Source organism: Nycticebus coucang, chromosome 3 (genome assembly GCF_027406575.1).
Source record: "Nycticebus coucang isolate mNycCou1 chromosome 3, mNycCou1.pri, whole genome shotgun sequence".
Taxonomy (NCBI): domain Eukaryota; kingdom Metazoa; phylum Chordata; class Mammalia; order Primates; family Lorisidae; genus Nycticebus; species Nycticebus coucang.
This window is the reverse complement of record NC_069782.1, coordinates 115,210,778-115,231,066: the sequence shown is the minus strand read 5'-3', so window position 1 is coordinate 115,231,066 and position 20,289 is coordinate 115,210,778. Positions and strand designations below refer to the sequence as shown.

The 20,289-nt window shown below is 37.7% G+C and overlaps 1 protein-coding gene across 2 annotated transcripts in view; it reads left to right on the top strand.

Annotated features, from left to right (window-relative positions):
• The window catches only part of PRKG1 (protein kinase cGMP-dependent 1), a 1,327,126-nt gene that overhangs the window by 805,906 nt on the left and 500,931 nt on the right, over positions 1-20,289 (top strand). The window lies entirely within an intron of this gene.

Below are 20,289 nucleotides of genomic sequence, written 5' to 3'. Positions count from 1 at the left end.
GCTGGGACTACAGGCGCCCGCCACAACGCCCGGCTATTTTTTGGTTGCAGTTTGGCCGGGGCCGGGTTTGAACCCGCCACCCTCGGTATATGGGGCCGGCGCCTTACCGACTGAGCCACAGGCGCCGCCCGAAACCAAAAACTATTATTCAGTGGATTAAAACAATGAATTAAATACATTTGAGGTGGAAAATATCACACAAAACCATATGAACAGCACCACAGTTTTTCAAACATATTTATATAAACATGTAAATATATGCAGACAGAAGAAAAATCTGGTAAATTGTACCAAAAAATATTAGTTGTTACCTACTGGTGGCAGGAATATAAATCATAGTTTTCTTTCTTCTGTTTTCTTTGGTTTTTGTTTTTAAAGAGTCTATACACATACTACTTTTAGGTCTTCGGTTTAAAAGATCTTTCCTTAAAAAGATAATTATGGACCTGGAGATTCAAATCACGAATTGCATTTAGTGAAAATATATGATCAACCAAGGCTAGGGGTTATTGTTCATTAGAATAATAAGATTTTTTAAAGCATGTGCTGAAATTAAATAAGCATGTGTAGAATTAATGCCTAAGACTTAATTTCCTCAGTTATACAGAATGATAGACCAATAAAGTCATGTCAGAAGGGCTCTTGGCTGACTACCTTTGCTCTCCAGTCTCATGTTCCTCTGCTTTGGGGCTCATATAGCAATGAGAAGTAGAGTGTACAACTCAATAAAAATTATATTTTTAATAGAATGGATCATACAAAATCATTCTTCATTTCATATATAGCTCAGTGTTTTGTTTTTTTTTTCTTAAATTAATGTTTCAGTTACTAACTACAATTCAAGTCTGGCAGAGGAATATTATTTTATTGCCTACTTTTCCTGGTCAATTTCCCTTTTGGTTGATTTTGTTCTCGGCTGTTTACCCAGATTTGTGGTGTAGTTGGCTTGCTCCAACATTTTATCTCATTTTTATAAATCAAAATTTATTTGTGTTATAACAGACTGGTTCTTTAAAAGATCCTTTGATTAAAAATCAAATAAAATCAATAAATAATTTATAATTTAACTTTTCTGCAGATACAAATGTTCACTTGGCCATAGAGTCTGAAGTAGTGAGATTTCTGGGGCTCTTTCAGAGTACTCAAAGGGTTTGGTTTCTTTAACTGCTGAAAGGTGCATCTGGGATGCTCTGGGAGGGAGTTTGTGAATGGAATCGTATTTTTCTGCTTTATGTGAATGCTTTCTGTGTACCAGCTTCCAGGAAGATGTTGAGAGTTAGTACAGACTAGAAACCAGCATCAGAACAAACCACAAACAATTTTTTTTTTTTTTTTTTTTTGAGACAGAGTCTCACTCTGTCACCCTGGGTAGAGTGCTGAGGCATGATAGCTCACAGCAACCTCAAACTCTTGGGCTCCAGAGATCCTCTCGCCTCAGCTTTTCTATTTTTAGTAGAGACAGGGTCTCACTCTTACTCAGGATGGTCTAGAATTCCTGAGCTCTGGTGATCTACCTTCCTCAGCCTCCCACATTGCTCAGATTACAGGAGTGAGCCACTGCTCCCTGCCAAACATTTTGGTTTTTAATATGATTCTCATATCTTTCCTATAAAATTCAGCCTCTTAAAACTGTTTCAGGCCATAGTGTTCTTTGAAGGTCTGCTAAAAAGCTATGGACACATACATGTGTACACACACACACATATACCACTTATACAAACATGCACATACACTCTGATACAAAACGTTGAATTAAATAATAACGTATCATAGAATTTATAAATTCTCCCTGTACATTTGTTATGTGTGTACCATGTGTCAGGAGTCATTTAATTTTCTCATTTATCTGTTATTACCCCTCTTTTACACTGGACACATTGAGGTTTAGGGAGTCCACGTCACTTAAGCATCACACAGCTACCGGGATGCAGAGTTATATCCTTCTGATTTAGAAGCTTAGTTCTCAACAACTGAGTCATTTTTCCCCTCAAGCCCATCTGTAAAGCTAGTTCAAGAATATCTATTCCAGTACACAGAGTATGGGGAGAGAGTAAAGAAAGTGCAGCCTGCTTCTCTAAGGCTTTGTTAATCAAGTAGAAGGGAGCAGGTATTTGTTCAACTGTTAATGAACAGCACAAGGCGCTCCGACTTAGATGATCATCTCAGTTGCTCTTGCTGAATACTTTGTTAAAGAGATGAAGTCTCTGTTTGGCTGTTTTCTAGCCCTGAGATTTGTGGAAAAGTCAGCTGTCTGATCATTGATTTACTCACAGTCCCAGGAAGTAGCCAGGTTGGGTTTTATGACCCACGTTTTATACTTTTTATATCACTTTGCCTAAGAAAACACATTGCATTTATTTTTTTCTTCTTTAAATATCTATTAGGAATAGATTAAAAATACAAAAATTCAGTGAGAAATTTTTCATTTCCCCCCATATTATATTCTCATCAAACATTATAATGTAAGCTTTTGTGAGCAATTAAATCTTTGTCTAATCTTACCATTCTTTCCTGAGGATTTAAAAGACCAAAAAATAGATTCAATTTCAAATTTTTACTGAATCCAAACCCAAAATTTCAGATATGTAATGGGATTTTTTTTTTAAAGTACATTGTGCTTGCTCTTCACACATTCATATTTATTTATTTATTTTTGGTTTTGCAAGTGGGTGGATATTTATCATATGAAAGACTATCAAGTAAATCAGTGATAATTGCTTAATCCTTGAATTTTTAAATGTTCATTCATATTGTAAGTAGTTACTTTTAAAATATTGCAGTTGGCACAAAAAAACTCCTTAATACTGTCAAACTATGCCCAAAGGATTTTTAAATTAAGTGTTTTCATGAAGAAAAGGTCAGTTTAAAGTACTGTGCAAGACGGAAACGAAATACATATTTTATGATGTACCTAAGAAGTTCGTAAACTAGTGTGCAGGAGAGAAGACGCAAACCTGAATATAAACCTTTTGAAACATTTATGTTTGGTTGGTTGGTTTTGAGAATGATATTATCAGTAATTGAGCATCAAATTTACTTAATATCCTATTTTATAAATGTCTTAAAATATTCATTTTAGTCTTCATATGTTTTCCCCAGAAAGACTGGAACTCTATCACTTTTGTATCAAGAAAAGTTGCCTATTTTATAAAGCTGTTCATAGGGGAGCTCATTGAGCCGTTCAAACTTATCTTTCAGGTAAAAGCTATTCTGATAACAACCAAGTTATCTTGTTTTTGTGCACAAATAGCTCATAGTTCTTCAAAGATTGCTTGATTTCTTTCTTGAGAGTAGTTGGAGTCAAGAGAAGATGGTGGCTCACCTTCATTTAGGTCACTTCCATGGATGTTTCAAATGGTGCTCCCAAAATAACTTTCTTCCACTGTGAAAGGCCTTATCACGTGGACATTTTGAATTTACAAGTTTAGTAGCAGACATGTTGCAAGATTGGTACAAAAGTGAGTAGATAATTTTGTAGATAAAGTGACCACTTCTCGTTTCAAACTGGTGAGGAGGCCCAATTCTTTAATTTTTTCATTTCTATTCTTTGTTTTTTTTTTGCTCCTTCATACACCTCCTTTGTTACCCTTTGTATTATTTATTTACAATTTTCCTTTTTTTTGTTACCCCAATGATACCATTTTTTTTTTTTTTTTTTTTTGTAGAGACAGAGTCTCACATACCACCCTCAGGTAGAGTGCCGTGGCATCACACAGCTCACAGCAACCTCTAACTCTTGGGCTTACGCAATTCTCTTGCCTCAGCCTCCCGAGCAGCTGGGACTACAGGCTCCCGCCACAATGCCCGGCTATTTTTTTGTTGCAGTTTGGCCGGGGCTGGGTTTGAACCCACCACCCTCGGCAGATGGGGCCAGCACCCTACTCACTGAGCCACAGGCGCCGCCCAATGATACCATTATTATGTGACCTTGAGCAGGTGACTCAACTTTTCTCAGTTGGTTTCCACAGTAAAGAAAAAAATATTTTGAGGAGGGTGAGGGGGGCTGATGGTGGTGGTTCACATCTGTAATCCTAGCACTCTTGGAGGTGGAGGTGGAAGGATTGCTTGAGCTCAGGAGTTAGACACCAGCCTGAGCAAATATGAGACTCCCATCTCTACTAAAAATAGAAAAAATTAGCCAGGTGTTATGGCAGGCACAGGAAGGAAGGAAGGAAGGAAGGAAGGAAGGAAGGAAGGAAGGAAGGAATGGAGGGAGGGAGGGAGGGAGGGAGGGAGGAAGGAATATTTATGTGATCATAGCTTACTGCAGCCTTGAATTTCTGGGCTCAGGTGATCCTCCTGCCTCAGCCTACCAAGTAGCTAGGACTACAGAAGTGTGCCACTGTGCCACTATGCCTGGTTAATTTTAACTTTTTTTAGGGTTTTTGTGTGTTACTCAGGCTGGTCTCAAAGTCCTGTCCTCAAACTTCCAGATTTGGCCTTCCAAAGTGTGGAGATTATAGGCATGAGCCACCATGCTTGGCCCAGAAAGAAAATATTAAGAGTATGTATTTCAGTAGATTGCAAGCTAAAAATGAGGTAATTCCAAGTAAAATGTTTATCTGCCCAGAGATTCTTGGTTAATACTCAGAAAATGATAAGTATTATTTTCTAAGATCTTCCTAAAAATAAAAGGAAAGAGGTAAAAATTACAGTTATCTATTATATTTGACAGGAAGGCCCACAATGATGGTTATAATTATGCTTAGTTATTGTGACTGTCTGCAATTAGAATAAATCCAGAATGTATACTTTGATCGTTAAGGTGTCTATACCAAAAATTCTCAGAGACAGCTATAAGCACATGGGTAGTTGTAGCATAAAAGACTTTTCCTAAGAGCCTTTCATGTCAAAAGAGACCAATATCGTCTTCTGCATTCATGGATGTAATAACTATTCACACAGAAACCACAGAAACAATTTTGTATGATAATATTTGTGAAACTTACCATATCCAGAATTGCACTTAAAATTAAAGAAAAATTAAAAAAAAAAGAATACCAATAGTAATGGGGGCCTGAGGACTATTTTCAATACTTTAAAAAATCTGGTATAAATTAATGTGTCTGTATTGTAAATGGGAAGGCAAATTAATGATTACTTAATGAATAACTTTATTGAAATGTGTTTAAAATCTAAAGGTCTATGAATAGAGTTGACATGATCTTAGGTGTTTGCAAACCCTATGCTACAGAGGATATTTGAAGTTTTTTGGAATCTGTGTACTTGTCAATTTAGCAGAAAATCTGTAATTGTTTTTAAAAACAAGTATTAGAATGAGAATTCAATGATTCTCATAATTAACTCATTTAGTACTTCCAGAAGGGCAAATAGAACATAATGGTTCAATTTTAAGTTAATTGATTTATAATTTATACAATTTGTTCTAGACTGATAAAACAGTAATTTAATTTACACTGTTAGCAGGGTAATCATAAGTACCTTTTCTGCGTCTACTAGTTAACAGGCACTATTTGGGGACTTACCTACATGATCTTTCATTCTTACTGTAATGGGCGAGGTCTGCATTATAAAGAGGAAGCCCTTGTCTTTCAGATTTGTTCTAGAAAGTGACACATTTAGAAAGTGCTTTCTCCTTCCCAAAAAGCATCCTCTCATTCTCACAAAACAGGATGCCCTTCTCGTGTGTTCATATAGCCCTCTATGTCTACCTCTATTATTAGGCTATTCTATTTAAGTACCTTTTAATATTAGAGAAGTTTTAGATTTACAGCAAATCGAGTGGAAGCTACAGAGATTTTCCATGTACTACCCATTCCCACACGTGTCTAACCTCCCTGCTATCACGGTCTTGTGCCAGAGTGGTTGGTACATTTGTTGCTGTCACTAATGTTCTCTAGTTTACAGTAGGGTTCATTCTTGGTGTTATGCCTTCTGTAGGTTTTGACAAATGTATAACGGCATGTATTCACAAATACAGAAAAGTTTTACTATCCTTGAACGGATATTCATTCCTCCACCACCCCAAGCCCTGATAGCTTTACTCTTTCTGTAAGGTTTTTGCCTTTTCTAGAAAATCATAAACTGCAGTTGGAACATAGAGTGTCTAGTCTTTTCACATTGGCTTCTTTCTTTTAGTAATATGCATTGAGGCTTTCTCCATGTATTTTCATGGCACGGTTGCTCATTTATTTTTGGTGAAGAATTATATTCCATTGTTTGGCTGTACCAGCGTTTACTCGTATTCATTCACCTGCCGAAGGAATTTGCATTCCTCTCCTCAGCTGTTCTGTTTGAATTCTGTTTACTCATGCTTTTTCCTACAGTGTCCTAGCCATCTTCACAGTGAGCCCTATGTTTTATTCTCTTAGTTTTTCTGGTGCCTGGCAAGGGAGCCTGCCCATGGTTCTACCTCATCCCATGCAGCCTGGAATGCCCCAGAGTTTGCCAGCCTGTGAAGAGATAGGAGTTCACACCAGCCACAAAAGCCCACGTTTTGGTGGTGTCTTTTCTGGAGATCTTGGGAGTGTTCCTGTGTGTGCAGGATGCTCTGACTTCCTGCTCAGTGCTGCTTAGCTGCCACGTAGCATGAGGCTAGAGAACGCCATCGCTGCTGACGCCGCTGACCACCAGCAGCTGTCTGAGCTCCTGTTCTGGGTGCCGTCTGTGGGTGCTTCCTTCTCTGAGGCTCCAGAAGCCAGAAGATGCTGGTCAGTGCCTTACTTGGTTTTGCTCAGATTATTTTAGCTTTCCATGTGGTAGAAAAAAAAATTTTAAAGAACAGAAAAATCTTTTTAAACAGTATGGACTGTGCTCAGTTTTTAATTCCATCAAAAACATGTGGAAGGTTGAGAGGAGCCTAGCCTTCCATCATTGGAATCTCCTGTAGCTCGAGGCAGGAGAAACAGTAATTTAAAAATTAGCAGCAATAATCTCATAGCTGTAAGAGTAGATGTGATATTCATCTGTGGGAAAGTAGGAGGATTTTTATTGTTGTTCTGGAAGGTATTGGAAAAGCAAGATACCCATTACTTTTGGGGGGGACAGTGATAATCTTAATGAAGTAATATAAATGTCAGTATTTCAGAGGTGAATGTCTTATATATTTTGTTTAATAATACCAAGAGCTATTCTATTAGGCTGGTAATTTTGCAGTGTTTTTGTGTTTTTTCAAATGAATATGAAATGACTATTAGTTTTCTCTTTATACCGCACAAGTGGTGTTTGGGGTTCCTTAGAATGAAGATGAAGAGCAGAGGAAACAAGTTTAAGTAAAGATCAGGCTCGTCAGGTGTCTGGATTTTAACAAGGCTGTCTAGTATTATCCCCTGTATTTTCATAAAAGAACCACGTATTAAGTGACACATTTCTCAGTATCCTTGCTTGTTCACTAGGCGGGGACTATGTCCCCTTGATCCAGTTAGATTGCTGGTTACACAATTTCCTTGCATGATTTGATATTTTATTTGAAACTACAGGGTGTCCCAAAAGTTGCCCATAAAGTCACCATACACAGAGAAAATGAGAAATTGTACCTAAATGTACCCGTATTTATAGAACATTCATCACAAAATTTTACAGAGAAGTAGCCAACATATAGAGAATATTTTGTAAATATTTTGTAAAAAAATTTTACAGTCCTAATTGGGGAATAGACGTTCTGTCTTCCCCAGCCTTTTTCTTAGGTGGCAACGCACAAACTCGCTCCTGAGTCTACTTTCTGTCGTGTAAATCAGCCTGTACTCATTCCCCCCAGGAAGACATCCTGCTACTATTAAATGTGAATGATTGAATCTGTATACAAACCCACGTATACCTGACTCTACAAGAATTATCATTTTCAATCATAATATACGTGTTTCCATTAAATAAAATTTTCTTTAATTTGATGTAGATTAAAAAAGCTGTTATTGAGCCAGATTCCTATGTTGTCCTTCACTACACCACATAACCTGGTGAGTCTGTGAGAGGATGTCTCCTCTTAGTGAACAGAAATGACTGAAGAGAAGCCCTCCCGACCCAGCCAGCCCATGAGTCTGTGGTGTCACGTGGCTGATAACCTCAGCTGTGTCTGAAGAGCTTGTGCTTCTTGCAGTTGCCACCTGGCTTTGTATTCTGAATGCATGTAGAAGCCACTGGTGACTAGTTTTTATTGTGGTTTGCTTGCCCTAGTCATTTCCTGGTTATTGATTTTGATGTTTTGTTACTTCATATTATGTTGTTCAATGTCTGTGAGTTGCCTGGGGAAAAACTGCTTTGGTCTTTGAAATCTTTTTCCATCCAAGATCCTGATGGGCAAAAGTTGGGGCTCCAGTGAGCCTGGTTGTCTTTGTTTCTAACTCTAATCTTGGGACAGATTACGTGAGGCTGATTTTGATGTTTCCTCCGTTTGATATCCGCTTTGATTTAGCCCAAATCTCTCATTTTGAGGTTGGCATAATCTGTTCTTTCAGACACAGTGAAGTAGAAAAACTTAATTTCCTATCAAATTCTACAAATTAAGTAGGCTTTTCCTGTTTAATACACTCCTCTGTTCCTGTTAATAATCTCTGCTGTTAGGGCTGGGTGTTAAATGAGCAGTAATTTATACTTCTTCTTGCCTTTGGGCTACGAGGAGTTTGAAATGAGTTGTGTATATCACAATGGGAGATGAACCTTGAGTGTAAATTTTCCTCTTTTACCTACACACTTTCTTCATCATTCCCTCACTGTGAGATTTCTCAGAGGCCTGAAGTTTTCAATCAGGTTTTATATTAAAGTTAAATGAACCTTCAACAAAATAAAATAAATTTTGAATGCTGATTCCAAATGAGACACCAGATAAATCACATCCACTTTTGTCTTCAGTTGTTCATCGAAAAGAATTGAACTTTAAAAAATACATGTTTAAAATACATAATTTCATGTACGTGATCATAAAATATTATGCAATCAGCAGTCTTAGGACACCAAGTAACTTGAAATTCTATTTATAAAATTGTAAATAACTTTTAATCATTTCTGGCCCCTTTGGTGGCATCTGTCTCTAAGTATGTCACAAGTTCTTCAAGTTAATCCATGATTTACTCACTTTGGTAGACTAATTTTTACTTCTCTAAATCATTTAATGATAGACGTTGTGCTTGGCTAAAGATTATATGATATAACAGCTGAAGGATGGAGAATTTTCCTCTTGTGCCTGACAGATCTCTAACTCTCCTGCCACCCTGTCCCCTTCTGAGCTGCCAAAGTCTATCACTCTATATGACCATGCATGACTACCACATAGCTCCCACTTATAACTGAGTGTATAATTCAGTGTATAAAATATAAAAAATATATAACTGAGTGTATAAAAATATAAAAAAGTATTTATTTTTTGTTCCTGAGATACCTCGTCCTGGATAATGGGTTCCAGTTCTATCCAAGTCACTGAAAAAGACATCATTTTATTCTTTTTTTATGTCTGAGCAATATTTCATGATATGTATGTACACGTGTGTACACACGTGTGCATGTTAATTCATTAGTCGATGGACACTTAGGTTGATTTCATATTTTTGCAATTGTGAATTGTGCTGTGATAAACATACAAGTGCAAATTATCTTTTTGACATAATGACTTCTTTTCCTTTGGGCAGATACAAAATAATAGGACTGCTGAATTAAATGGTAAGTCTACTTTTAGTGCTTTGAGGAATCTCCATACTGTTTCCTGTAGAGAGTGAACTAATTGACATTTCTATTAATGATGTATAAGCATTCCCTTTTCCCTGCATCTGTGCCAACATCTATCGTTTTTGGATTTTTGAATAGTCATTGTTCTGACTTTTATTTCCTTCTACGCACTTGTATACCCATTGGTTAGTTCTGATTTATTAGAGAGTACATGTCCTATTTGATTTTCTGTTCTTGAGATATTTCACTTAGGATAATGGTCTCTAATTCCTTCCAAGTTTCTGCAAAAGGTATTAATTTGTCTTTTTTAATGGCTGACTCCATAGTATACATTTCATAATCCACTCATGAACTGATGGGCTCTTGGGTTGATTATAGATCTTTGCAATGAACACTATTCAGGTGGTTTTAGCCAACTGGGTAACTATGGCAATTCTACCATGATGTTTTGATTACTATAGCCTTGTAGTATAATTTTGTGTGCCTGATGAGTAACAAATAACTCTATTAGCATGTGGATCTTAATTAGTAGCAATTTTATTACTTGTAGCAAGTACAGAGATCCCTGGGAATATTCTCCAAAGCAGTGTCCTCCAGAGGGAAAATGGCATGGGGTTTTTTAATGGGCAAAAGAGAAAGAAAAATAGGTATCATCTCGTGTGGGGGAGAGTTTCCATTAGCACAGGCGTGATGAGTCCATAATGCTAGTACATAGGTTGCATGTTCTGGTAATGAAATTATAGTTCCTCCTTGGGTGGAGACTTTAACATGGTAATGAGGAAAGTTCACTTGAGTTCATCTGTAAGTTTCTAGGGTCTGTCAAGAGTTAGTTATAACCAACCTGTGGCTACATGTTTCACAGCCTGCAAAATAGGCTGATTGCACAAGGTGGTTGAATTCTTGTCGTCCCTGGACACCCTTCCTTCCTACTTATACTTGGACCAACAGCATGAGTTCAACCCCTGTTAGAAGAGTTAAATCTAAAGCCCCATTCTAGACCTATAGAATTAGAATCTTCATTTTAACAAGATCATCAGATGATTCATACACACATTTAAGTTTGTGAAGCACTAATCTAAAGCCCTTACTAATAGAAAATACTCTATTTTAGAAAAAACAAGCAACTAAAGTGTTCCACCCTGATAAAATTAACTCCTGATTTTTTCCTTCAGGTTTTGAACATCTTAGAGAATGATTAAAGTAGATAAGTAATCTATTCTCTTTATTTTTGCTTTTCATGGTTCATTATTCAGTTATAAGTCTAGCCATGAAAATATATATATTCATTCATTTTCCTCAAATCAGTTGTTCTTAAATGTGATCCCTGAACAAGCAGCATCCATCAGTACCACCTAGGAATTTATTAGGTGTTTACATGTTTGAATCCCAACCAAGACTTATTGAAGTGTGGGGCCCAGAAATCTGTGTTTACAAAGATCTCCCCATGATTCTGACATCCTCTAAAGTTTGAGAACCAATGGGTTAGTTCTTAGGAGAAATAACACAGTGATTGAATAGCGTTGCTTATGCTTTACCATAAAACATTCATTAAGAAGATTTTTCCTTTGTTTTTCAAATAAGATAGTTGATAAATGTGTAGAAAAATGTATGATATGAACTTTAGTTGCATTGAAAACAAGCCACCGTCCTAAAAGTAAAAACATAGCATCTTCCTGCAAAAGTGGCTAATTCTTTGGAAAGGGTAGGCTCTGGTGTCTGCCCTCTTGTTGTCTTGGTTAACTCTTTCTCCATCTCTTTTGACATTTCATTATATTTGGTTGCTCCTTTGTGCACTTTTCTTGTGAAAGGCCTTTCTTTGCTCGGCTTTCTGATGAGTTTTTTCCCTGCTCAGGCTGACTTTGCCCTTTAACAGGTCTCCGACTTTACGGTCACCACAGCAATCATCCCCTCAGCTGCCCTGCAGAGTCTCTTTGTTGTGTTCTAATAAAGATTAAATCCATGCTGTGCACGTGGGGTAGTGCCCTTCAACTCTTCTTTATGCCGCTGTGTCTAGGGAGGAGACGAGTAACCTTCTTGAAAATTGCCCTGAGGATGCCTTTTTTTCCCCATAGTGTCTCAATGCAGTGTTCAAGTATGGTTCTCCCATCTGATTTTTAGCATCAGCTGATGTGTGCTCTTGTGTTCTTAAACCAGAAGCACAAGTTAAGCATCTCTTGCAAAACAAAGCAGAAAAACTTAACACCTGTCAGGAAGAATGAATAATTTTATCTCGGGATATAGCTAGAGAAACTAGAATTTTTTTTTTTTTTTTAAATCAGTTCTGGCATTAAGTCCCGAAATGATTGTCATGTTGCTAGTTATTGGAACAACCCGATTGAACTGTGACTGTACCCCATGAGACTTTATGGAGTACGTCTGTGCCTTGTCTACTTCTGGTAAGCTACTTTTAGGCCACATGCTTTATTCAGGCATTCAGATGACAATATGATTACAGTATTGAACTTCCTTCCTTGATGAAATAAGGAACAATTTCCTAAGTCTAGATCTGACTGCATGGTTTCATTAGTGTCAATTAGGCTACCACTAATTTAGCATTAAAAATAGCCATAGCTTTTAGAATAAGAATTACATTCTTTTTTTTATTATTATTTTGTCTCTCATCTTCCCTTTTGAATATCAAAAGGCCAAGTACATTATTGATGGAAAAACGCTAACTTGTGACAGGAGAGCAATTAGTGTAAAGACCATGACTAATTAAAATAAATGCTCTCATTTTTTTTAGGACTGAGGTTTCTCACTGGGGTTGTTATTTTTTCTTCCTTTTATAAGCCATATAATTGTAATGTGATTTTTTAAAATATTAACACATTTGGGGAAAGGTCAAGTCCTATAAGAAACAGTTTCTTTCTTTCTTTCTTTCTTTCTTTCTTTCTTTCTTTCTTTCTTTCTTTCTTTCTTTCCTTCCTTCCTTCCTTCCTTCCTTCCTTCCTTCCTTCCTTCCTTCCTTCCTTCCTTCCTTCCTTCCTTCCTTCCTTCCTTCCTTCCTTCCTTCTTTCTTTCTTTCTTTTTCTTCCTTTTTGAGATAGAGTCTCACTCTGTCTCCCATGGGTAGAGTGCCCTGGCATCACAGCTCACAGTAACCTTAAACTCTTCAGCTCAAGTGATCTCTTGTCTCAGCCTCTGGAGCAGCTAGGACTACAGGTGACCGCTAAAACCCCTGGCTCTTTTTTTTTTTTTTTTGAATTCCTATTTTTCTTCTTCTTTTTTTCTTTTTTTTAAACAGAGTCAGTAGAGTGCTGTGATGTCATAGCTTCATAGCTCACAGCAACCTCCAACTCCTGGGCTCATGTGATCTTCTTGTCGCAACCTCCTAAGTAGCTGGGACTACAGGCCCCTGTCATAATGTCCAGCTATTTTTAGAGACAGCGTCTCACTCTTGCTCAGGCTGGTCTCAAAGTTAGGAGCTCAGGCAATCTACCCACTTCGCCTCCCATACTGCTGGGATCACAGGCGTGAGCCATCGCAACTGACCCCTTTACTTCTTCTTGATATTTTTCATCAATATCCTAAAGAAATGACTTTGAAAATAGGTGAAGGGTAACCAGTGCATGAAAAGGAAAGAGAAGACTAAGAGTATTTTTGAATAAAACTTCTGGCTTTTTCAAGTTTGTCCATTTTATAAACCTCTCTCTCCTTTCATGAGGCATAATCCTGACCATGAACACTTTTGTTTCTCTTTATCACTGTTTCCTGATTGGAGAAGTGAGGAAAGAAAAAATTATGTTAAACACCATTGAATAGAGAAGCTGAAGAGCCAGCATGAATAAAAATATGTATGCATACTTCCTAACCATCATGCTTTCTGTCTTGAGATCCTTACCACTCAGTCATAACCTTAAGAAAATCAACTAGGGCGGCGCCTGTGACTCAGTGAGTGGGGCGCCGGCCCCATATGCAGAGGGTGGCGGGTTCAAACCCAGCCCCGGCCAAACTGCAACAAAAAAAATAGCCGGGCGTTGTGGCGGGCGCCTGTGGTCCCAGCTGCTCGGGAGGCTGAGGCAAGAGAATCGCGTAAGCCCAAGAGTTGGAGGTTGCTGTGAGCCGTGTGACGCCACGGCACTCTACCTGAGGGCGGTACAGTGAGACTCTGTCTCTACAAAAAAAGAAAAAAAAAAGAAAATCAACTACACTATTTAATATTTCTAGAAATGTGTCTTTAGGAGGTTTGTCTTCAAAGTAACTTGTTCTCTATAAAAGTCATGCATTCCAAATTAACAATTTGGAAAATGTAAATCTTATATCAGTAACGTATTGATCTGAACATTTTTTAGTTATTGTGGTTATAATTATGATATATGAACTGGGAATGTCCTTGAAGCACCCATGGAAGATGAGCTCTGCAGCTGAACCTCTGGCCGTATAATCTTTATAAAACCACTTAATCTCTATGAACTTTTTGTCTACTGATGAAATGGAATAATAATTTGTTTTTCTCTGTTTTGTTTCAAAAAAGTGAAACCCTGTATGCGGAAGCCCTATGAAAACCATAAAATTCTATTCAAATGGCTTAAAGATTTTGGAGTTTGATATCCTTTTTGTATTATGCATATATAAATTAAAGCTCTGTGATCACATCAGAATTAGCAATTTGTGAGGCATTCAAGACTCTTGGTGCTTGAGACAGAGATCAGATTCAATCTGCCTTAAGCAACAATGTAACTTGATTGATCACATACTTAGACAGTCTGGGAGGCACAGGGACCCCACTGAGATGGAATCCTCTAGCATTGTGGTTCCCCAAGGAAGAGGTGCTGCTGGCAGGTGCAGAAACACACCCATTTAAAGGTCAGTAACAGCCCCTCGCTCAAGAATTCAGAAGTAACCCCAGTGCGTATTTGAGCCAGTCTTTACCTTCTTTTAGTAAATGTAATGGTGTGAGCAGATAACGGGTTTTGCTTGCTCTGTCATTATCTGCTGAAGGAGTTGGTACAATTATACTGACCAACAATGCAGTCGATGAAAGTTACAATTCACAAACAATGATTAAACGTTATCACTTGCCTTTATTTTGAGAAATAAAGTTCACAAACTACCTATTACAATCACTGGCAAACTAACTCAGTTTTGAGTCTCATCAGTTATGAGGTGAGGTGGGAGCAAAAACATAGCAAGGAACATACTCAGTTAAACCTAGAATTTGGCGAGGGATTTGTGGAGGAGGGTGAGTAATCTATCGATTGGCCTTTGAGTTTATGTAATTGAGTGAGTGATTAGGTGACTAGATTGCACTTGGTCATGTGTTCACAGTCAGCGCCACTATGTAGAAAAAAATTAGTGCAAAAAAAAGGGGTATGTTTAATGTGCAGAGGAATTTCTTTCTAGAAATCAGTTTCTTTTTTCTTCCTGAAGAAACCAGTGTTCCTCTTATAAACTATAGATGATGGATGATGCTGTTTCTTTCATCTGTGTGATATAAGAACTATCAGTTTTCATGTTGTATAGTAGCGCAACCAACCTCTGCATTCACATCAATTAAAGCTCATTTTTATAATCATTGTCGAATGATCAATTTTCTTTGCAACACTATGTGTCTTCCAAATGAGAAAAATCACAAGAAGGAAAATGGCATTCTCGCAATGTGCCAAATGCAGACAGTTTTGAAAATGTAAAACAGCTGAGCTCACTTGACATTTCTTGATGTCATCTGCCAACAGAGAAGACTGCTAGAGAGCTCCCTTTCCTGGTGATGTTTTTCCCGAATTATGCCAAACTTAGAGAATTACATATGATTTACTAAAGAGGAGATGGGCCAAAAAGAGATATTTCTATTTCAAAGTCTACTAGTGCCTAGAAAATAAATGCCAAGTAGTATCGCATCTGTTTCTTTTAACCAGTCCTGTCACACACTTTCTTAATGGGGCCTAGGTGGGGGCCTTGGTTTGGATATTTATGTAAGGACTTGAAAGTGTTCATAAATTATGGTTGGCAATGAACTGAGGTGGTACAGAGGTATCCAACACAAATTGAGATTTTTAAAGCATGTGATCAGTGAGCTCTTCAGGGGAGATATGGCAGGGGGTTAATAGACACATAAGCTCAATGCTTCATTTTTCCTCTAAAGAAAAAAGATTAAAAATATACCAAATATATGGCTTCTGGCATATGTACACTTTTTGCAGAAAGAGAAGCAACGACAAGAACTGAGTAGGAAAAGGCAATTCTTCCTTTGGGAGAATAAATTTTAGTAACCCTCCTGAGTTAAAGTCATATAGTTCAACTTCTAAGATAAAGTTATTAATACGCCTTTTTAAAGATGTTTACTTGAATTTCAGCAGATATGTGAGCATATGTTTTCAACATCTTGATGTGGTGTTTAGGGATGCAGCCCAAAGTGACAAAAGGACTTACAGATGCAATGCCCATTTTCTTAATGATATTTGAGAAAAACTCTGTTTGTTATACACAGATGTGCAGTGACATTTACTAAATATGTGCTGATATTTTTGAATTAGGCACACTGTTCGTAATGTGCCAACTTACAGGAAAGCATGTCATCCTACCTGTTCTTCCAGAAAAACCCATCTCAATAGCTTGCCAGAGATTGAAGCTTGTGATTGAGGCTCGAAATCTGACGTGTTCTGGGTCTCTCTAAGGTGTGATGGACCCTCCTATGTGATGAAAACCCATAGGTTGAAACTGTATCCCATTAGTCCATGGCCCCTTGGTCTCTATTTCCTTTTCTAAAGAATCACAAATCATCTGTTTACTAATTTTTTATTCTAAAATTATTTTCCACACTTTGACATCAATCAAATTATATGAGACTTTGTTCATGGTAGAATTAATGCCTGTCCTGAAATGAACTGGGAGACATTTATAGCTAAGAGCACGAGATAGGACTATGTATAAGTTATTGATATGGCAGATGTTTATTGGCCCTTTACTATGTGCCAGGAACTGGGAATACAAAAATGAAGAAGACACATTTCTTGCCTTGAAAAGCTCTTTGCTATGTTAGCCAGTTTTCTTGTCTTGTTAACACACTCTCAATCATCCTTTATCTTAATTTTCCTTTTAACCTCACAGATGTGCCTGGCTGCATCTGCATGCATTTCAGCAGAATGCTTCTTTTTATTCCTCTGAGTTAGTGAGCCAACTCCCATGACTACTTTCCACTCTTTTTTTCTTTTTCAAGTCTCCTAGAATTCATTATCACTACCTAACAGGTTAGTGCTAATTTGTTCTCTGTTTTCCTGTGTATTTATTAGATAGCAATGCCATTAAAGGACATTAATGAATGACATATATTAGGTGCCAGGTACAACATTGAGTATCTGCCATAAGTTATTTCATTCACATCTGAGAACAGTTATTATTTCTGTTTCTTAAAAGAGACCAATGGAAGCTTCAATATATGCCCAAGGCCACACACATTCCCGTGTGATGAAGACAGAGTGCTCGCAACAGACCAAACTCCAAGTTACTGGCTCTCCTTGTAGCATGCTGTCTCCTGCCTTTATTTCTTTTAAATCCTTCTGAGTCTCAAAATCTGTTCATAGATTATGACTGAGACACCATTTCTTTATTAAAGTTGATCCTTTAGCTACTGTAAAATTTTATGGTTTAATCGGACCTTGAGGTGATCCAGTTCCATGTTCCATCCAGCTCAGTATGTCTGTCTCCACTATTGCATTAGGAGCTTTACTTGAGCACTTTCTGTGCTGGGAAACATCTTAACACAAGATTCCACCCTTGCTCTACTCCTCTTGTCTTTATGTTGAGTCTTAACAGCCAACCCTATTGATTGACAAGTGAGAAGAAAATGATTCTTAATGCACCACAACCATTATCTGCTGGGCTGGTTCAAATTTACATTTGTCTGAGCATGGTCAGGTGTGTGCTTGTAGTCTCAGCTACTTGGAAGGGAGAGGCAGGACTATTCGAAATGGGAATTCTAGGCAGCAGTGTGCTTTGTTGATTGGGCATCTGCACTAAGTTCAGCATCAATATCATGAATTCCTGGAAGTGAGGGCTACCAGGTTGTCTAAGGAGGGATGAATCAACCTAGTCAGAAATCAGAAATGGAGCGGGTCAAAACTCCTTTGCACACTGTTGGTAGAAATATTTATTAGTTCAACCAGTATAGACAACAGGATGGAAATTCCTAAAAGTAATTAAAAATAAAACTAACATGTGATCCAGTAATCCTACTTCTGAGTAGATATCCAAAAGAAATGAAATTAGCATGTCAAAGAGATACTGCACTCCCATGTTCACTGTAGCATTATTCATAGTCGCCACAACCAACATCTGGAAATAAGCTAAGTGTCCATCAGCAGATGAATAGATAAGGAAACTGTGGTGTAAATGAACAATGGAATACTATTCAGCCATAAAAGTGGAGATCCTGCCATTTGCTCAACATGGATGAACCAGAAGGACATTATGTTAAGTAAAATAAGCCAGACATAGAAAGATAAATGCCATGTGATTTCACTCATCTGTGGAATCTAAAAGTAAAGATCTCATGGAAGCAGAAAGTAAAATAAATGATGGTTACTAGGGGCTGGTAATGGGGTGTGGGGAAATAGAGGGGATACATACGCACACACACACACACATATATATATATATTTTGAGACAGAATGTCACTATGTCACCCTTGTAGAGTGCTGTGGTGTCTCAGCTTACAGCAACCTCAAACTCTTGGGCTTAAGCAATTCTCTTTCCTCAGCCTCCCAAGTAGTTGGGACTACAGGCCCCCACCACAGTGCCTGGCTATTCTTTCACTGCAGTTGTCATGGTTGTCTAGCTGGCCGAGGCTGCTTCGAACCCGCCAGCCTCAGAGTATGTGGCCTGTACCGTACCCACTGAGCTACAGGCACCACCCATAGTGGGGATATATTGATGAAAGATACAAAGATTAAATTATAAGAAATAAGTCTGAGATATTGTATAATAAGCATGACAACCATAGTTAATTTAAAAAATGCCAAGAGAATGGATGTATTCTTATCATAGAAATGGTAACAATGTAAGGTAATATAAATGTTATTTAGCTAGATTTAGTCATTCACATTGGGCATATTTCAAAACATCATGTTGTGCATAATAAATATATACAATTTTATCTGTCGATTTAGAAAATAAAACAAAGAAAGAAAGTACAAAAAAAGAAACATATATTAGTAAAATTAGACTTTCAAGTTAGAATTATACATGTGACCTGGGCAGTAACAGCCTTATTGGGACTCAAATTCCATAATTTTAGAAAAGAGATAACAATATCTCACAAATTATTACATGTCAAACAGATATAAGTGTAACTATTTGAAGTCTGTGTCATAGTGTATAGTAAATGTCCAGTAAAAGTACCACAAATAGGGCGGCGCCTGTGGCTCAATCGGTAAGGCGCCGGCCCCATATACCGAGGGTGGCGGATTCAAACCCGGCCCCGGCCAAACTACAACCAAAAAATAGCCGGGCGTTGTGGCAGGTGCCTGTAGTCCCAGCTACTCGGGAGGCTGAGGCAAGAGAATCACTTAAGCCCAGGAGTTGGAGGTTGCTGTGAGCTGTGTGAGGCCACGGCACTCTACCGAGGGCCATAAAGTGAGACTCTGTCTCTACAAACAAACAAACAAAACAAAAAAAAGTACCACAAATAATGATCTTTATGTACTAAAATAAATCACCAACCACTTGGACCTTTTGTATTCTTAACATTTAAAAGTAAGTTTAAATTTAAAAATTGTTATGTTAGTACATCATTTTCCACCAATTTTTAGTCACTTTCTGCATGGTATGAAGTCAACCAAAATTTAAGAGAATTCAAGAGAAGCAGCTACTTTATTTCTATCTGTTTCATTACAAGATAGCTCCCTCTACCACATCCTTTCCAACATAGGAATAGCATGAAAACATTGATGGTGATTGTCTACTGTTCAGTGTGATAATGATTAATCTGCAATGTCCAATTTTATGATCTTTTTCATACGCTATATAAGCCATTATATATCATTATAAAGATAACTTTTCTATGTAAAAAAAGGTTAAAATATATCCTTTAAACTAATGGGAAAGTAGTTTGCACCGTGGAGACATTGGTGCATTCCAGATGCATGATAAAGAGAAAATGGCCTTTTCTAATTATGAAGCATTTGTCTGGGAACATTCTGGCAGTTGGAATTTAGCTTTAGGCTAACATATGTCTTAATAATGTTGAGAAGCAATTGCAGGCTTTATGGAGACCCTCAAGCTCTGTTCTAAGCTTCTGATTCTGTAACGCCAAGTATTTGAGTGATCACAGACAATTTAAGCATTAATGAACAAGGGGTAGAATGAAGCTTCTGGAATTCCTTAAGTATATATTAAAGTGCCTCTGTTGTGGGCTGATGCTGATGTTGAAGGAGAGGTAAAAGAGTAAGCTACTGATACCTTTCCATGTCTCTCCTTCATGAAGCACAATTGCTGATAGTATGTTCCTTCAGAAGAGGTTAGCATAGGGATTGGTACACTGAGTAAAGAAGATCCACTCTCACTAGTGTGGGACGGCATCAGTCAGTCTGCTGAGGACCTAGGTAGATGAAAAGGGCAGAGGAAAGGCAAATTCGTGCTCTCTCTTCTCAGCCTCCATAATTGCACGAGCCAAGTCTGCTAATAATACCGTCTTATCTCTCTTTATGTTGTTGGTTCTCTCTTGAGAATCCTGAC